Here is an 11,929-nt window from a genome sequence, read left to right as displayed (position 1 = left end):
GGTGTGATAAAGATACTTGGAAATGCCTCTGTCATGAATTTGCTGGTACTGTTAAATCTCATAATACACAATGTGTTCGTTATGACAAAGAAATCGATGCTGATGGTATATCCATTGAAAAGGTGTAACATGCATGATTTTTTGAAAAAGCTTTTGAACATGGTAGGAGTGGTATCAAGGAAGTCCTATCAGGATACTGCTTCTCAACTAATACCTGTAAACAGGCTTAAAGCTTGGCACAGGAGAAAAAGCATACCAAACCTAATCTGCTGGTTGGAGGGGGAAACTGAGGACACCACCTCATGGCATTGATGGCTAAATGCCAAGACACATACACTCTGCATTATGTTAACAACGCTACAGACAAGAATGTTTTCAGGCAACCTGGGAAAAGAAACACAGAACTTTGCAAGAACACCTGTAGGTGACACAACAATGTTTGGGAACACTTGGAAGTTGTATAACCGAAACCTACAGAGAGCACTAGGCATACTGCCTCCACATTAGTCAGTGACTAACCCTCTGGCGGTAATCTAAGGGGGGAGGTGTGGCACTGCACCCCATATTCTTCATAGTGATATTATTATGATATGATTATAACATACCTATGATGTATTTTATGCAAGATAAGTCCTGTGAGGTAACATTGGAAAAGTTATGTTTTGCTGAATATGAATATATTATTTGTATGCATGTATCATTTTTAAATCTGAAGTTATGAATATTGACTAGGGATCTGTATTTCCAATGGGCTTACTCTGGAAAACACCCACAGCCAGCCTTTCAGGTACAACAATGAGGAAGACAGATGGGGCTGATGGCCCATCAGCAAAGACAGTGGACTGTGGAATAGCTTGACCTTCCTGTGAGTGTTTTGGCCAGCCTATAAGCAATGGCTGCTATAACACTCCAAGGTCATGTGACCAGGCCATAAGATTCTGGACTCCATCTTGGGATGTCAGTATTTTTCCACAAACCAGTCTGGAATCCAAGTTTGGAAACAAAGGGTTCCCGCCCTATGCTAAAGCTAGATAAGGCACAGAATGACATCATCTGTGGTTCTTCACTCCCCACACAAGAAGACTCCTGGAAACATCTGAGGAACAAAGACTGAACGGGGGAAGTGCTGGACCCAGGTTTAAGGGATTTTTAGCCTGTGAATGAAACACCAGGGGATTCCAAGCTGCAAAACAAGTGCAGCTTTCCCCTAAAGAAACTGCAGCTGGATCTGTACCTGCCTGCATGTATGCTGGTGAAAGTGAAGGCTGGGGGGCTTTTCCGCTTGTTACAGCAGTACAGTATGAGAGGGAGCCCAGGCTGGTGGGTCAGGGGGCTCAGCGGTACCCTAGTTCCAGGTGACACCCTGGGGGGGACCTGTCACAGTGTCGAACCCTGAACTGCTCCCGCAAGCTCCTGGCAGAGAGGCCATTCTGGGATGAATGGGGGAGTGGGAGGGGTGCGGTTGGAGGGCTGGTTAGAGCAGCCCTGGATCCTGGTGATATCCTGCTACCACAATCATAGACACTGACTCCGTGGGAGCTCTGGGGCTGGAGGCATTCCTGCTGTTAGCTTGCTGTCTGAGACAGACACATGTGGGTTGCCCTGGAAAATCCAGAGGGCAGAGAAACCTGTTTTGTTGGTGATACTGGCTTATTAAAAATGCTAATAAACCACTCCTTGTGGGTTACATGAAAGGAGCACTTCAAGAGGAACATGAGTGGGGATAATGTTATGCAGTTTGGGATATACTGTGGTGGGGACAGAAAACAGATGAGAGTAGAGAAAAGATTCATTTTCCATCCGTCCCACTCTGTTAAACTAATGGTAGTGATACAGGCCTGGCGCTGCGTTTCTTCTTCAGGCAAAACTCCCATTGGAGTAAACCTTGCGGAGCAGGAGATACAGGATCAGGGAATGCAGGATCAGGTCTGTGTTATAGAACTAGGCCAGCACATTCTATGGCAGCGTAGCTAGCAGCCAGAGGCAGAACCATCCCATTTTCTAATATTTGTGTAGGATTTTCAGAAATGTCCAAGTATTGGTCCAGCTCTCCTTCCCCGTTGATTCAGGGAACAAAGTTAGGCCCACGCTGAGTACTGCTGAATATCCCACCCTTTTGTGGATTAGGCACAGCAACAACAAAAGCACAGAATTGGTATGCTAAAACTAAAATGCCTTTGGGTTTGTCATTTTGAATCACAGTCCTAACTTGATCTAAGTTGTCCTAACCCTTGGGAAATCATAAGAACGGCCATACTGGGTCAGACCAATGGTCCATCTAGCCCAGAATCCTGTCTTCCGACAGTGGCCAATGCCAGGTGCTTCAGAGGGAATGAACAGAACAGGTAATCATCCAGTGATCCATCCCCTGTTGCCCATTCCCAGCTTCTAGCGAACAGAGGCTAGGGACACCATCCCTGCCCATGTTGGCTAATAGCCATTGATGGATCTATCCTCCATGAATCCATCTAGTTCTTTTTTGAACCCTATTATAGTCTTGGCCTTCACAACATCCTCTGGCAAGGAGTTCCACAGGTTGACTGTGTATTGTGTGAAGAAATACTTCCTTTTGTTTGTTTTAAACCTGCTGCCTATTAATTTCATTTGGTGACTCCTTGTTCTTGTGTTATGTGAATGGCTAATAACACTTCCTTATTTACTTTCTCCAACCCAGGCATGATTTTATAGACCTCTATCATATCCCCCCTTAGTTGTCTCTTTTCCACGCTAAAAAGCTTATTACTCTTTCCTCACATGGAAGCTGTTCCATACCCCAATCATTTTTGTTGCCTTTTTCTGTACCTATTCCAATATCTTTTATTGAGATGTAACCGACTGTAAGCTCTTTGGGACAGGGACCTTGACCTAGATCCATAAAAGTATTAGGGGTCCTAACTTTCATTGATTCCAGTGGAAGTTAGGAGCCTATACCTTTGTGGATTGGACCCTTGTCTGCATCGGTACACTGAAGCAGCTAGCACATTTAGGGACACTGTAAAATACTAAACAAAACAGTTTCTTTACTATTGTCTTATTGCCAGTTCAAACAGGAGGGAGGGAAACCTTACTTTCGAAGATATTACATTCCTCCCCAAGCTTACATGCCATACTAATGCATACTGAAGTCCCATACAAAACTTATTTTTCCATTTTTTACCAGACTGGTTTCTACTTGAGTATGTTCAGGTTCTGGAGAGAATGGAGTGCTCTGTGTGGCTAAAGAGATCTATCTTGCTGATTAAGGAACAGCATAGACCAGATCTAAGGGCATGGCTACACTTGCGAGTTAGAGTGCACAGGGCTGCTTTAATGTGCTCTAACTCGCAAGTGAGATCCCAGCTGTCCATGTTATCACCGGCCGAGAGGCTGCAAAGAATCCAGAAGAGACCATGTAGAAGCAAAGAGGACATGCTGCATGAAGTCATGCAACACTCCCTTAATGAAAATCAAAAGTGCAGGAGTGGCGGGAGAGTGAAAGGAGGATCCGCCAGCAGAATGCGGATCGCTGGCACCAAAGCACGAATTGGCTGATAAGCATCATGGAGCGTCAAGCGGATTCGATCCAGGCACTCGTAGCCATGCAGGCGGAGCACTTCTGCGCCCGCCCCCCCGCAGCCCTTGTCCCAAAACTCTTTCCCTTGTGCCCCCATGTCACCTCCAACCCCCTTTCCCCAACATCTGGGTTCTTATCGCCACCAGCTGCCTCCAACACCTGTAGCTTCACCACCCAGCCCCGAAAACTACATCCCTTACCCACTGCACTCAACCCCCATCCCCATGCAATATAGCCATCCTGAAGTGCAGCACTCATTGCATGGCACTCCAGACAGGAAGGCTGAGTATGATAACAGGACATTCGCAAATCTGTGATTGTACCGTTCCCCACCCCACCCCACCCCCTTGCCCTTTCTGTTTCCCAAGCAGTCGTGTTTCTTTTCAATAAGTGGATTTTCTTTTCAATAACTGGGTTTTTTTGCTTTGAAAACATTCTTTATTATTGCATAAAGTAAAAGATACCATACCCCAGGAAAGCAACAGGCACTGCAAGTCAGTGTGTCATACGTAGCAAACCCATATTCCTACTAACATTGGAACCACTGCACTTCACTCCCGTGCAGGACACCAGACATTATTGGTGGCTTTCAGCCTCAAATTGCTCCCTCAAGGCATCCCTAATCCTTGCAGCCCCGCGCTGGGCCCCTCTAATAGCCCTGGTCTCTGGCTGTGCAAATTCAGCCTCCAGGTGTTGAACCTCCGAGTTCCAGGCCTGAGTGAATCTTTCACCCTTCCCTTCCCAAATATTATGGAGGGCACAGCACGCGGATATAACCGCGGGGATGCTGTTTTCGGCCAAGTCCAGCTTCCCATACAGAGATCGCCAGCGGCCCTTTAAATAGCCAAAAGCACCCTCCACAGTCATTCTGCACCGGCTCAGCCTGTTGTTGAATTGCTCCTGGCCGCTGACAAGGCTCCCTGTGTAGGGTTTCATGAGCCATGGCATGAAAGGGTAAGCGGGGTCTCCAAAGATCACAATGGGCATTTTGACTTCCCCTACGGTGATCTTCTGGTCTGGGGAAAAAGTCCCAGCTTGCAGCTTCCCGAACAGGCCAGTGTTCCAAAAGATGTGTGCGTCATGCACCTTTCCAGGCCAGCCTGTGTTAATGTCAATGCCCACGGTGATCCACAAGTGCCTGGAGAACCATCGAGAAATAGCCCTTCTGATTAACGTACTCAGAGACTAGGTGGGCTGGTGCCAGAATTGGAATATGCGTCCCATGTATCACCCCTCCGCAGTTAGGGAAACCCATTTGTGCCACGCCAGCCACATAGGTATGCGCAGCACATTTCATTAGGGTGTGCATCCAGGGAATTTTATTTATTTTTTTTTTAAAAGGTGAACATCATAAAGGTTGGGATGCGGGAGGGAGTGCGGGGTGTGGGAAGGGGTGTGATGTGCAGGAAGGGGCTCAGGGCAAGGGATTGGGGCAGAGGAGGGGTGCGGGGTGTATGAGGGGGCTCAGGGAAGGGGGTTGGGATGCAGGAGGGGTGCAGACTGCAGCAGGGGGCTCAGGGCAGGGAGTTGGGGCACAGGGTACGGCAGGGGGCTCAGGGCAGGGGGTTGGGGTGTGAGGTGCAGGCAGGGGGCTTAGGGCAGGGGATTGGGATACAGAAAGGGGGTGGGGTGCGACAGGGGCTCAGGGCAGGGAGTTGGCATGCATGGGGGTGCAGGGTGCAGCTCAGGGCAGGGGGTTGGGGTGCAGGAGGGGTGCAAGATGCAGGCAGGGGGTTAGGGCAGGGGGTTGGCATGCATGGGGTGCAGGGTGCAGCATGGGGCTCAGGGCAGGGGATTTGGGTGCGAGATGCAGGCAGGGGACTTAGGGCAGGGAGTTGGGGTGCAGGAGGGATGCGGGGTGCAGGCAGGGGGTTCAGGGCAGGGGGTTGGGGTGCAGCTTCCAGACTGCAATAGCCACCCCCTTCTCCACCATCAGGGCAGCTTTCAATCTCGTGTCCTTGCACCACAGGGTGGGGGCGAGCTCATCCCACAGTCCTATGAAAGTGGCTTTTCTCATCCGAAAGTTCTGCAGCCACTGCTCGTCATCCCAGACTTGCATGACGATGTGATCCCACCACTCGGTGCTTGTTTCCTGAGCCCAAAAACGCAGTTCCACGGTGGTGAGCATGTCTGTGACTGCCACAAGCAATCTCGTGTCATATGCGTTACTCGAGTCGATATCATCGTCGGAGTCCTCACTGTCACTTTGGATCTTAAGGAATAACTCGACTGCCAAACGTGACGTGCTGGCGAGACTCGTCAGCATATTCCTCAGCAGTTAGGGCTCCATTCCCGCAGACCGAAAGGAAAGACAGAGGCCGTTGAAGATGGTGCCAATTGTGGGTGGAAGCAGAGGGGTTGCTGGGATCCGAACCGATGCATCACGGTGCGTTGGGACAGGACCCAGAGTGCCCCACCCCCACCACCACGTTCCCACAAGCCACAGCGCCAGAATGGGAAGAGGTGTGGAATAGCTGTCCACAATGCACCGCTCCCAATGCCGCTGCAAGTGCTTCTAATGTGGCCACGCCAGTGCGCATGCAACTGTCAGTGTGGACAGACTGCTGCGCTTTCCCTCCTGCGCTCTGCGAAGGCTTGTTTAACTCAAAGCACTCTACATCTGCAAGTGTAGCCATGCCCTAAAAGAGGAGATGTAGCCAAATCTAAGACAGGCGGGGACAGTGCAGGACACTGTGAGTTGAGGAGTTCCTTTAAAGGAAAATATGGGAATTTCTGTCTCCATCGGGGGTAGGGAGGGCCACTATTCACATAGAAAATCGGGGGTGGAGGGGAATGTTATACCTGGCTATCAGTACTAGGCTTCTTCATCCATAGTTAGGTACCTAAATTAACAGTGGCCCGACTTTTTCAAAGGTGCTGAGCACCCTGGGTTCTCACCAATGTCAACACTTTGCTGTTAATACTAACAGCGTTCAGTTAGCCCAGGTTCTGTTTTACCCTGCAACCTGCAGTGTAATGGAGCCTAGGGAATCCTCTCCTCCTTGAAGTTCTGGCACACACCGGGCTTGCAACGAGCAAAACATCTCTGCAGGATAATATCTATCTATACTGTAAGTTCCTCAGAGGAAGGAATGTGACTTTATCTACATCTGTAAAGTACCGTCTAAGTTCATGGCACTATAAAACTTTTGTGATACTAATCATCATCCTCTGTCACGGGATGTTCCCACAGCTCAAAGAAAATATATTGCTGTTACTCTAGGGCACCAGTGTGTTGGGTTTTTTTGTTCAGGAAATTGCAGTGCATACAAGTGCTGGGACAGAGTATTCTCAGTTGACTGCGGGCAGCTATAGAATGAAACTCCAGAGGAGACTGGCTTAACCCAGACCCTGAGCACCGCTAGAAAATGCTGCAAACCTTCCTCTTTAGTATCCCAATGACAATCAGAACATCCAGACCTCCTCCCCTTCCATCCCTCTTCCCCCTTCTCCAAACAAACCTCTACTGCAGGGCTTTCTAGAACCAGAAAAGGAGGAGCCAGGGCCTCCAGAAAGTCCACTTGAAAATTTGCCCTTGCTAAAACCATTTTATGGGGGACACCTGACAAATGCGGAGGAGCACATGGTTCGGACAGAGACATCCCTCCATTAAGGGAGATTCTCTATGTCCTAGTAAGGAGGAGAGGATGGATGATGATAAAATACAGGTAGGATCTGATGAGAAAGAGTCAAATGAAAAAAGGTCCCATTCAATGATATCATGGAATGGCAGACAGCTACAAAGTGACAAGTTTTTAAAGTGCTTATATACCAATGCTAGAAGTCTAAATAATAAGATGGGTGAACTAGAGTGCCTCGTATTAAATGAGGATATTGATATAATAGGCATCACAAAAACTTGGTGGAATGAGGATAATCAATGAGACACAGTAATACTAGGGTACAAAATATATCGGAAGAACAGAACAGGTTGTGTTGCCTGGGGAGTGGCACTATATGTGAAAGAAAGCGTAGAATCAAATGAAGTAAAAATCTTAAATAAACCAAACTGTACCATAGAATCTCTATGAATAGTAATTCCATGCTCTAATAATAAGAATATTGCAGTCGGGATATATTACCAATCACCTGACCAGGATGGTGATAGTGACTGAGAAATGCTCAGGGAGATTAGAGAGCCTAGTAAAATAAAAAAAACTCAATAATAATGGGGGATTTCAACTATCCCCATAGTGACTGGGTACATATCACCTCAGGACGGGATGCAGAGTTAAAGTTGATTGACACCTTAAATCACTGCTTCTTGGAGCAGCTGGTCCTGGAACCCACCAGAGGAGAGGCAATTCTTGATTTAGTCCTAAGTGCAGCACAGGATCTGGTCCAAGAGATGAATATAGCTGGACTGCTTGGTAATAGTGACCATCATATAATTAAATTTAATATCCCTGTGGCAGGAAAAACACCAAAGCAGCTCAACACTGTAGCATTTAATTTCAGAAAGGAGAACTACACAAAAATGAGGAGGTTAGTTAAACAGAAATGAAAAGGTACAGCACCAAAAGTAAAAGTCCTGCAAGCTGCATGGAAACTTTTTAAAGGCACCATAATAGAGGCTCCACTTAAATGTATCCCCCACATTAAAAAACATAGTAAGAGAACCAAAAAAGTGCCCCCGTGGCTAAACAACGAAGTAAAAGAAGCAGTGAGAGGCAAAAAGGCATCCTTTAAAAAGTGGAAGTTAAATCCTAGTGAGGAAAATAGAAAGGAGCATAAACACTGGCGAATGAAGTGTAAAAATATAATTAGGAAGGCCAAAAAAAGAATTTGAAGTACAGCTAGCCAAAGACTCAAAAAGTAATAGCAAAAAAATTGTAAGTAAATCAGAAGCAGGAAGCCTGCTAAACAACCAGTGGGGCCACTGGACGATTGAGGTGCTAAAGGAGCACTCAAGGACGATAAGGCCATTGCAGAGAAACTAAATGAATTCTTTGCATCGGTTTTAATGGCTGAGGATGTGAGGGAGATTCCCAAACCTGAGCCATTCTTTTTAGGTGACAGATCTGAGGAACTGTCCTAGATTAAGGTGTCATTACAGAAGGTTTTGGAACAAATTGATAAACTAAACAGTAATAAGTCACCAGAACCAGATGATATTCACCCAAGAGTTCTGAAGGAACTCAAATGTGAAATTGCAGAACTACTAACTGTAGTCTGTAACCTATCATTTAAATCAGCTTCTGTACTAGATAACTGGAGGATAGCTAATGTGATGCCAATTTTTAAAAAGGGCTCAAGAGGTGATCCTGGCAATTACAGGCTGGTAAGCCTGATTTTTCAATACCAGGCAAACTGATTGAAATTATAGTAAAGAACAAAATTGTCAGACACATAGATTAACATAACTTGTTGGGGAAGAATCAACATGGTTTTTATAAAGGGAAATCATACCTCACCAATCTACTAGAATTCTTTGAGGGGGTCAACAAGCATGTGGACAAGGGGGATCCAGTGGATATAGTGTACTTAGATTTTCAGAAAGCCTTTGACCAGGTCCCTCACAAAAGGCTCTTAAGCAAAGTATGCTGTCATGGGATAACAGGGAAGGTCCTCTCATGGATTGGTAACTGGTTAAAAGATAGGAAACAAAAAGTAGGAATAAATGGTCAGTTTTCAGACCAGAGAGAGGTAAATAGTGGTGTCCCCCAGAGGTCTGTACTGGGCCCAGTCCTATTCAACATATTTATAAATGATCTAGAAAAAGGGGTAAACAGTGAGGTGGCAAAATTTGCAGATGATACAAAACTACTCAAGATAGTTAAGTCCCAGGCAGACTGTGAAGAGCAACAAAAGGATCTCAAAAAACTGGGTGACTGGGCAACAAAATGGTAGATGAAAATCAATGTTGATAAATGCAAAGTAATGCACATTGGAAAACATAATCCCAACTATTCATATACAATGATGGGATCTAAATTAGCTGTTACCACTCAAGAAAGAGATCTTGGAGTCATTGTGGCTAGTTCTCTGAAAACATCCACTCCATGTGCAGCAGCAGTCAAAAAAGTATACAGAATGTTGGGAATCATTAAGAAAGAGATAGATAATAAGACAGAAAATATCATATTGCCTCTATATAAATCCATGGTACACCCACGTTTTGAATACTGCGTGCAGATGTGGTCGCCCGATCTCAAAAAAGGTATATTGGAAAAGGTTCAGAAAAAGGCAACCAAAACGATTAGGGGTATGGAATGGCTGGCATATGAGGAGAGATTAATAAGACTGGGACTGTTCAGCTTGGAAAAGAGACAACTAAGGTAGGATATGATTGAGGTCTATAAAATCATGACTGGGGTGAAGAAAGTAAATAAGGAAGTGTTACTTACTTCTTCTCATAACACAAGAACTAGGGGTCACCAAATGAAACTAATAGGCAGCAGGTTTAAAACAAACAAAAGGAAGTATTTTTTCACACAACACACAGTCAACCTGTGGAACTCCTTGCCAGAGGATATTGTGAAGATCAAGACTATAACAGGGTTCAAAAAGAACTAGATAGGTTCATGGAGGATAGATCCATCAATGTCTATTAGCCAGGATGGACAGGGATGGTGTCCCTAGTCTCTGTTTGCCAGAAGCTGGGAATGGGCGACAGTGGATGGATCACTTGATGATTACCTGTTCTGTTCACTCCATCTCGGGCACCTGGCATTGGTCACCATCGGAAGACAGGATATTGGGCTAGATGGACCTTTGGTCTGACCCAGTATGGCCATCCTTATGTTCTTAAGGCACTATCGCCTGGAAACTGTAGTCCTCCACTGATTCAAGGAGCAGTACAGTATAACGAATGGCACCTTCGGTCACAATGCTTGGCCTCACCTACTCGCTACCATTGCTATTTCAGAGTAGTTTTGAGACTATCAGCTCTGACCACTAGCAACTGGACTGGGGACTGTAACTCATATCACATAATATATTGACCCACCTATTTTACAATAATGACTCTGTCTCTTCCACACTGGAAATGGCTGACAAAGGTCAAAGGCTCCATGAATAATTGCCAAGCCAGGATTAGCCAGACTCCTTAAATGAGATCATAAACAGAAAAAAAGCAACTAAGTACAAAATGAGGTCATTTGTCCCCCTAGCTCTAATGGCTCCTAAAAGATATGTTATAGCGATGAAGTCATCTGTTAAACGGGATGTTATTCATCAAAGTGACTAAATGAAATCTTGCCACTAGTAATAAAAGCTGCACAAAAAATTAAGGCATCAATAAAGGTGACAAAAGATTTGTGCCTTCAACAGTTGATGACATGGAAGACTTTTTTTTCAAGAAGTAGTGATTTCAGTTTAAGTGTAACTTAAGTCATACTACATGCTCTGTTTGTAAACATAACGCTCGTAGCACTTTTCATCTGTCGATCTCCAACTGCTTTGCAAAAGTGCATATAAATGTACCGAGGAACTGCAAATGGAACAGAATGGGGGCTTTTATTATTACAACTGTGTTGAGAGGCCCATCTCTGATCAGATCTGCATTATGCTACACCATGTTCATACACAGAGCAAGAGGAGTACCTGCTCCAGAGAGCTTTCGGTCTAAATCAGAAAGACAGACAAAAGGGTTTGAAAAAGGAAACATTACCCCATTTCAAAACAGATCAGGAACTTGCACCAGGTCCCACAGGACTGGGAAATTAATTCAGCCTGTTGAGAGTCTTTGGGTTAAGTTTAGAAGCGAGAACAAGAAGGGTGCTGTCGTAGTGGGCATGTACTATAGACCACCGGACCAAGGATGAGGTAGACGAGGCTTTCTTCAGACAATTAACTGAAGTTTCCAGAACACTGGCCCTGGTTCTAATGGGGGACTTCAGTCACCTTGACATCTGCTGGGAGAGCAATACAGCAGTGCACAGACAATCCAGGAAGTTTTTGGGGACAACTTCCTGGTGCAACTACTGGAGGAACCAACCAGGGGGAGTTCTCCTCTTGACCTGCTGCTTACAAACAGGGAAGAATTGGTAGGGGAAGTAGAAGTGGGTGGCAACTGGGCAGCAGTGACCATGAGATGGTTGAGTTCAGGATCCTGACAAAAGGAAGAAAGGAGAGTAGCAAAATACGGACCCTGGACTTCAGAAAAGCAGACTTTGACTCCTTCAGGGAACTGATGGGCAGGATCCCCTGGGAGGCTAATATGAGGGGGAAAGGAGTCCAGGAAAGCTGGCTGTATTTTAAAGAAGCCCTATTGAAGGCGCAGGAACAAACCATCTCGATGTGCAGAAAGAATAGCAACAGGGGTGGCATGTTTGTAGAAATGTTGGTGGTGCCCAAACTCCGCCCCCCCCACCTGCCCAAGGCTCTGGGAGGAGTTTGGGTGAGGGACAAAGTCTGGGGTGCAGGCCCTAGGCT

This window comes from Chrysemys picta, chromosome 6, assembly GCF_011386835.1.
Source record: "Chrysemys picta bellii isolate R12L10 chromosome 6, ASM1138683v2, whole genome shotgun sequence".
In the NCBI taxonomy this organism is placed as follows: Eukaryota; Metazoa; Chordata; order Testudines; family Emydidae; genus Chrysemys; species Chrysemys picta.
Note: the sequence above shows the minus strand (reverse complement) of the source record.